Source organism: Trematomus bernacchii, unplaced genomic scaffold (genome assembly GCF_902827165.1).
Source record: "Trematomus bernacchii unplaced genomic scaffold, fTreBer1.1, whole genome shotgun sequence".
Lineage (NCBI taxonomy): Eukaryota > Metazoa > Chordata > Actinopteri > Perciformes > Nototheniidae > Trematomus > Trematomus bernacchii.
Window position 1 is genome coordinate 15,884 of NW_022987958.1, and position 8,967 is coordinate 24,850.

The 8,967-nt window shown below is 38.8% G+C and overlaps 1 long non-coding RNA gene across 1 annotated transcript; it reads right to left on the reverse strand.

Annotated features, from left to right (window-relative positions):
* Positions 1-3,267: 3,267 nt before the first annotated feature.
* On the reverse strand, positions 3,268-4,796 carry LOC117470998. Its single transcript, XR_004554753.1, has 3 exons — positions 4,335-4,796; positions 3,906-4,238; positions 3,268-3,316 (listed from the first exon to the last, which is right to left on the reverse strand). It is a non-coding gene; the product is annotated as an uncharacterized LOC117470998 (long non-coding RNA).
* Between the last annotated feature and the right edge of the window lie 4,171 nt (positions 4,797-8,967).

An 8,967-nucleotide genomic window follows, 5' to 3' on the forward strand; every position in this document is an offset into this window, starting at 1 on the left:
GTATAAAATATACGGCTGTACCGACGCCATTATAAGACTGATGTTCCACTGAGAGCGAGCCGAAAAAAGCACTGTTAGACATGGGCGGAGCCTCTCTGGTGGTTGACTAATCAGAACAGAATGGCCGAGCTGACCAATCGGAGCACACTAGGCTCACAGGGAGGGGGGGGGGGGCAAGAGCTCCAACGAGTCGTTTAGTGGAGAGAGTGAATACTGCTGAATACACATACTTGACAGAGATGCTGTATGCGAAACCAATGTGAGTTTGGAAAATTGCACAGTATAAATCTATTTTAGTATACCTCAACAATGTAATTATGATCAGTGGAAATGGCCATGACATGGGCCCTTTAAATAAAATAAGAACTCATTCTCAAAAAAGATAAACGCCATTCTTAAAATGTATAAACGAACATTAGTTAGATTAATATTGATTAGAGTGCACAATAGAAATAAAATAATTCAGAGAAGAAAAAGAGATATGTTATCTATCAAAACCCAGTTTGATTAACATTCATTAATCATTGGATTGCACACTTTGTTTGTGTGGATATGTAGCAAATTAACATGTTAAATAGCACTTAATGACTGACTGAATGGAAATGACAATAAATTAAAATGTAAAACGAAAAAGCGATCATGAAAATGTTTCCAATAAATGAATAAAATAATTTTTGACCACTTTGTTGTTCAGATATATCACATATTTGTAACTGAATGATGCATTCATTGAAACAAAACACAGTATAAACTGAGGAGTGAGTCCCGTGAGTTTCATGTGTTTTCTTCACTCCGCTGGGAAACTGCTCTCATGTCAAGAAGCATCAGATCAGTGCATGCGCTGCATCGTCCAATCAGTGAGCGATACACAGTAAGGGGGCGGGGAGAGTATCTGAGGATTTCATCAGAGGATGGTCTGGTGGTTCCTCGGTTATCGCTCCTCCATTATCGCTCCTCGCTCCTTGATCCTCGGTCCTCCGGCAGAAATAAGAGCCATGGGACGCTACTCAAGATGGCGCAGACAAATCAACTTCCGGTGATACCGAGGACCGAGGACCGAGGAAATGAAAATAGTCGACCTGAGAAGACTGTTCCTGACTGGAACAAATTGAAACTGTTATTTAAATGCAAAAAAATTGTGATTTTACCTAGAAATGGGAGATTTGATATGGGCCTGTAATTGTTTATTACTGAAGCGTCTAGATTATTCTTTTTTAAGAGAGGTTTAATGACTGCAGTTTTCAGGACCTGTGGAAAAAGACCTGAGTGAAGAGACTTGTTTACTAGTGGTGGGGGAAATAATCGATACGGCATAGTATCACGATACTTTGCGTGGCGATATTGTATCGATACACGTTACATTTTTTTATATAAACTGTAGCATATCCCTCCGAAAGATGGTCTTACACTTGACTGATGATTTTTTATGTATTGAAAACTCCAAAAACCAACGTAAGAGCTACACAAAGACTCAAAACAACAAATACATTTAAGCTACATCTGAGCATTACTTTAGAATACCATTACGGAAAAATAACCCACAGATGAAACTTTGAATATATGCATGCTAAGGTAGCTGTAATAGTATAAGCTAAAGCACACTCAATTTTTGGTGATTAAGCTGTGTGCTGAGCTAATACAGCAAATGTAAAAAACAGAGGTAACCTTATTTCTAAACTGTAAGAAATACAATACCCGTATCAAAGTTCTCAAAATGCCACCTGTTTGGAGAAAGGGAAAGTGAAATGTTGTTACATAAATATTGTATGTAATAACAATAATCTTATCTAGTGTTTATTGTAGGCTCCAACTCTGTCACTTCCCAGAAAAGGAGACGGAGTTCTGGAGTTATGTGCAGCCAAAGAGCTCAATATATAAAACATAATAAATGAACTTTGTCACAGTGAAATGAATAGAGCAGCGTCCTCTGGTGGCCTCTCTATAGATCAGTCAGTCCAGAAAGAAACAAATAGATAATTACCAACATTAAAGTGTAAGAGACATTTATTTAAAGTTAGCTTGAGCCTTTTTTATTGAGTTGGTGCGTATGCCCAAAGTGCATCAAGTAGGGAAAGATGTACAGAGTGTAACCCTCCAACAGATGATGTCTTTGTAAGGAGGCTTTCACATCAGAGACCGAGGCCTGGATCCAAGTACACTTGAAAAGGAGTTCTCAAGTTAGGTTCAAATTGACTAAAGTACTGTTCGCTTTAGGTGAGAAAACGAAGTCCTGCTGTGTCTCAAGTATTTTTTTCCAATACATAAATCTTAGTATCACTTTTAAGAGCACACGAAGACTGCATTATAAGCCTATTAAAAATGATACTAGGCGAAAAAAGACACTATAAAAAAGGTGAAAGGAAATTTGTTTTCCATGCTTGTAAGGAGTCATGTGTTACGTTAAGCTAATTCCATTGGATGTTGTCATATAATGACTCCTACTGTCCTGTGCTTTAGTAAAACCTCCAGTATGTGAGTGTTGAAGATATGCATAGCATACAGTGTTCTTCCAGTTATGCACTTTGTCGGCGGTGGTGGTGTTCGAGGGAATTTGGGGATCTTTGCACAGATGTATGAGAAAATAAACGTGATTTATCCTGAAAACATGCATGAAAATATCCTGCTCGATCTATTAAAAATGTTTTGATTTATTTTTTGATAACATTTTAATTACATGTAAACAAAGAAAATTCACAAAGGACACAAAAACAAAATGTTCAAATAGAAAGTTTACTGAACTCAATCAAAATATATATTTATTATTTAATTAAAACCAGATTTATTTTGCATCAGATCATTATCAAGCAAGTTTTTATATAACATTCTTATTTCCTTAATATTCAGTATCTCTAAGTAAAAGCAAAATAAATGTTGTCATATTGACAAAACATTTCTTTAATTGCAATAATTGTAAGCCATATTTATGCATGAAGGTGTAGTAAACCGGCGACCCTCCGTTACAAAGCACCGTCTGTACAGACTGAGCTACTACAGCCTAGATCCACTATACAGTTTATACAGAAATCAAATCAAATCGGGGGGGGGGGGGGGGGCAATGACCAATAAACCTAAATAAAGCTGAACTACGTGATGAAGAGATGTACCACCTAAAGTCCTAAACCTCATATGACACATTTTACAGTTGACATTTTAAATAGGGTACACTTCAGCTCTGCAGTCAGCATCAGATCAGGATCCATGGAGAGACAGAACTCTTCAGGGTGTGCCTCCTAGATTATCAGCCGGTGTTGTCGGCACTGGCACGGTCACTGGCACGAACAGATTTCTTTAGTATCAAGTGAACTGGAAAAAGAGGCTAAGAGAGAAAAGAGAGCAGGAGGTGAAAAAAACAAACACACTGTCACATTGAGCACAGAGCATTTACATTTAAATAAAAGTGATGATGATTTTTAACATCAAAAGGACATTCTTATATCAAAATAGGTAAACTCAAACATCACTTAATGCAAATCCAGTCTACAACACACACTAAGAAAAAGCCATTTGCAATTTGAGAAAAAACTAGCAGAAACTATCAAAGCATGTCCAGTGCAAAGTATTCATTTCAAAGATTGTAATGACCAAATGTGTTGCAGTTGCTGATTAAATAGAAAAATGTTAAGGAATGTTAAATGATGTTATATCCTAAAAATGGTTTGCATTCTTCATAATCAGTAAACCTGCCGATTTTAACCTGATGCATCCCCTAACCCTAACCCTAACACAAGTTTAGAAAAAGATTGTGCATTCTTGTTGTTCAAACACAGAATAAAGTCAAGTAACTGCCATTTTTGGAAACTGCTCATAAAATGTCACCTACTTATCTTCCTACAAACAATATGTTGCTGCAGGCCTTGAGGCCGACTGAATGAAAACAAAATGGTGTTATTTTTTGTATTCTTTACCTCGTTCTCTGATTATTGTGCCCCCATTTCGAACTCCTCTGGTTAAGGTTTTTTTTGGATTCCTGGGTTTTCAATCAGCTCTTTGGCAACATCGAAAGGCTTTTTCCATTCTTTTGCAAGGATGTTTTTCTTAATTTCTTCAGTCAACTTCTCTTTTGCTGAATTCCTCAGAACCTCTTTCAGCACATTGCCCTCCTCTATTATAATCAGTTTTTCATACAGAAATCTTTTGTTGAAACAGCATGAATCTTCATTCCTGCATTTGCATTTTTTAAACAATGCCAAGCCGAAAGCCACTAAAACAATTAGAAATAGAATCCCGCCACCGATAAGCTGAAGAAACAAAGAAAGAAAGATAGTTATAACACAACAGCATTACTTCAGATAGAACTGATGCTGATAAAGTAGATCCAGAGTGGAAGCACTTACCAGGGATGTGTATTTCAGTTCAGCTTTAAGAACTCTCTCGTCGAGCGTGATATTCGTCTTATCTTTGCAGGCTAACTTTGCCTGTTGTTCAGAGCCGTCATTCTTACAGCAAACATACCAGTCTCCATCGAGGAACAAAAAAGCAACCCACAGCAAGGCGACTAAAAATGCCCTAAAAAGGTGACGGAAATAAAAACAGCCAAGCTCGCAGAAGCATTTACAATTTGAGCAATAGTATCTACAGACGCTTTGGAAAGAACTGTCCGCCACCAGTACTAATACAAAAATGATAAAGGGTGGCAGAAGCATGTACAGGAAGCAGATCGAGGCTTGTGGTTCGCAGGTGCAGGTAAAATCCCTGTTGAGCAAAATAGTGTAGGTGAAGATAGATATGACCGCAGCGTAGGTGCTCAGCTTCTCACTGGCGATTTTTGTTGTAAGGCTCTGCATCTTTGATGTGCGGGTGGCATCAACTGACAATGATCACAGTTCTGCAGCGGGACATTTATATATACCCACAAAAAAAAGCATTTCCTGTTCGTTTTTACAAGTATAAATCATGCCATGAGTTAATCTTTTATTTTTATTTTTTCACTTTAAGATCCTTTTTTATTAGCATTCCACTATAGTTCTTCAAATCTTTATTCTTCCCCTTATTTCACCAATACTTTGGCTCCCCATAACTTCAGCTACAGAAACCATTAAAATATGAAACTATTCAGCCTTTTCAGGAATCGATTGAAACCTTCAACTTTTTAAAAATATTTTATACTTTTTGAAATATTCAGCTTTTTAAACTCTTTTTTTAACATGGAAGTCAATGGGAGATGCCTTCAAATCCTCTTTAACTACACCTTACGCCAAATGCTTCTCCTTCCACATACTTTCAGCTAGAGACTTCATTCCAACTGTAAGAGCTTTATCTCTCATTCAGATCAATGGAAACCTTTGATCTCTGGGCTCAAGTGCAGTTGTTATGATAACACCTCATTAGCTCAAACACCTGTGTGATGATGTCATAACTCCAACTGACGAGCTCAGAACGCCACCAAGCCATCACACTGTGGCCCTGAACAGCTGAGTGACATCATCTAATCAGAGCAGACACGCCCACAGACAGACTGGTACAAGCACACACACACACACACACACACACACACACACACACACACACACACACACACACACACACACACACACACACACACACACACACACACACATACACACACACACACACGCACACACACACACACACAGCGTGTGACAGGACAGCGCTGTGATTGGCTGGTGATTAGGTTTCGGGAGCCAGAGAGGAAATGGTAACTTTAGAATAGGGAACCTTTTCAGGTCAATTAGAGTCAAACTACTAGCTTATTGGTTATGAACAAGACTTCACTTTAAAATAGGGAACATGTTCTTAGATAGAAATACCTAATTTTAAGTTATTTAGACACAATTAACACTTATAGTTTCATGTATTGTTACATAAGAATAGATCATATTTGTTAAGTGTTATTATGGGAGAATTACTATTATTGTGGTACTACTGCCTTATTAGGCCCATATTGAGCAGAGCATATTAAGACCAAAACTCATGTACAACAACTTCCTTACTTGCAATAAATAAGCACTAATTAGAGGGTTATTGAGGACAAACTCTCAACTAATGGCTTATTACTTGTAGAATATGGTCCTGTAGAATAAGGCATTAATAAGTGTTTAATACTGTCTAATAAAGAGCCAATATACTGCTAATATGCATGTTAATGCACATTTAATTTAATTTAATTTCAAACCTTTATTTATCCAGATTGTCCCTTGAGATCATAGATCTCTTTTTCAAGGGAGACCTGCAGCAAATAGGTTCCACATGAAACATAAAACATCATAAAACAATAAAGGACATCATACAACATATTTACAAGCTACATTTACATACTTATCGACATTTACAAGTACCCATAGTTTCAAAGAGCATTTCCCTTGGACTAGCTTTAAAAACATGCAGAGGAATGAAATTGCTCAGTTTCAATTCTTGCTGAAGATTGTTCCAAGCAAGTGGAGCTGCGCACATTAAAGCTGTCTTACCTAAGACAGTCCATGCTCTTGGCACATCTAACAAGACTACATCATGCGATCTCAGACAATAGCTGCTTGCTACTCTCTGTGTTATCAGAGAGCAGATACAATACGGGAGTTTACCCAACATGGCTTTATAGATAAACATGTACCAGTGACTGAGCCTCCGTACAGTAAGTGATGGCAGACCTGCCTTGGCATACAGGGTACAGTGATGAGTAAGTGCTTTACAGTTAGTAACACATATCAGTGCACTGTGATAGGCGGCATCTAACTTGATCAGGTAATGGGCAGGTGCATTCAGATCAGATCACCATAGTCCAGCACAGGTCAAAAGGTCACAGAGACTTTTCCTGGCCTCAAGCGAGAAACAGGACTTGTTTCTGAAAAAGAAACCTAGTTGATGGTGAATTTGTGTACCTTAATATAAGCCCACTGCTCCTAGACTCCTGGTGCTAGGATGGGTTAAATGCAGAGGCCACATTTCACTGTGTGTGCTGTGTGCTCTGCATGTGTGACCATTAAAAAGGGTTTCATCCCTCCCCAATTCTATTCTATAAAGTGTTACCAAGTTTGGTAATATAGCACCTTTCAACACAAAGCAATTCAAAGTCCCTTACAAAAATGAAACACATTAAAGTTAAACATTATGCAAAATCCTCTTCTTCATGTCTCTTCTACATCAACATGTGTCCCCTCTTCTTCATGTCTCTTCTACATCAACATGTGTCCCCTCTTCTTCATGTCTCTTCTACATCAACATGTGTCCCCTCTTCTTCATGTCTCTTCTACATCAACATGTGTCCCCTCTTCTTCATGTCTCTTCTACATCAACATGTGTCCCCTCTTCTTCATGTCTCTTCTACATCAACATGTGTCCCCTCTTCTTCATGTCTCTTCTTCATCAACATGTGTCCCCTCTTCTTCATGTCTCTTCTACATCAACATGTGTCCCCTCTTCTTCATGTCTCTTCTACATCAACATGTGTCCCCTCTTCTTCATGTCTCTTCTACATCAACATGTGTCCCCTCTTCTTCATGTCTCTTCTACATCAACATGTGTCCCCTCTTCTTCATGTCTCTTCTACATCAACATGTGTCCCCTCTTCTTCATGTCTCTTCTACATCACCATGTGTCCCCTCTTCTTCATGTCTCTTCTACATCAACATGTGTCCCCTCTTCTTCATGTCTCTTCTACATCAACATGTGTCCCCTCTTCTTCATGTCTCTTCTACATCAACATGTGTCCCCTCTTCTCCATGTCTCTTCTACGTCACCATGTGTCCCCTCTTCTTCATGTCTCTTCTACATCACCATGTGTCCCCTCTTCTTCATGTCTCTTCGACATCAACATGTGTCCCCTCTTCTTCATGTCTCTTCTACATCAACATGTGTCCCCTCTTCTTCATGTCTCTTCTACATCAACATGTGTCCCCTCTTCTTCATGTCTCTTCTACATCAACATGTGTCCCCTCTTCTTCATGTCTCTCCTACATCAACATGTGTCCCCTCTTCTTCATGTCTCTTCTACATCAACATGTGTCCCCTCTGTGTAAAGAGACTCTGAGAGTTTCAGGAACAAAGATTCTCTCTCTTTTTGTCCTGATCCATTTATATAAAAACCAGTCTGAAAATGAGCTGATCAGATTTTGGCCACTTTATGATGTCATAACGGTTTTTTGTCTTGTGTAACCATTAGCCAATCACCAACCAAGGTAACTGGACTGATGTGATCCACTTTCTTAATGTTAGTGAGGACTCGAGCAGCAGCGTTTTGAATCAGCTGCAGTTTTCTAATAGATTTTTTAGTGAACAGACTTGTTTACTATATGAAGTAGATCTGAGGCCATGCAATGAAAAACATGATTGAAAAAGCCTGTTGGAATAATATCAAGGCAGCAGGAGGAGGATTTCAGAAGTTGTATAACGTCCTCTAGGTTTTTATCATTAATCAGATGGAATTGTGTCATGGTGTTTGAAGTGATTTTAAGTGAACACAGAGACAACACATCTGCTGTACCTGATACAGAGGCACTGACTGCTTGTCTGATTTTCTGAATTTTGTCAGTGAAGAAGGAGGCAAAATCATTGCAGGCCGTAGTGGATAGAAATTCAGAGGCTACTGGCACTGGGGGGTTTGTTAGTCTGTCGACGGTAGCAAACAAGGAACGTACATTGTTTTTGTTTTTGGCAATGATGTCAGAGAAGAAAGACTTTTATGCATTTTTCAATTCCAAATGATAAAAGCCAAGTCTCTCTTTATAGATTTCAAAATGGAGATTTGTTTTTCGCCACCTGCATTTAGCAGGTCATGGCCTTTCTGCATGGAGATATTTTCTTGCCAGACACTTCCTTTACCTTGGTGGGAGCAATGGCATCTATAACATTTTCCAGTCGTACTGGGAGCTGCTGACTTCACTTAAGCTCTGTAGTCAGCAACAGATCATGAATCCATGGAGAGACAGAACTCTTCCAGGTGTGCCTCCTCAATGATCGTCCAGTCTAGTCGGTACCGGCAGGAACAGATAGGATGCGTGTCAACTGGACTGG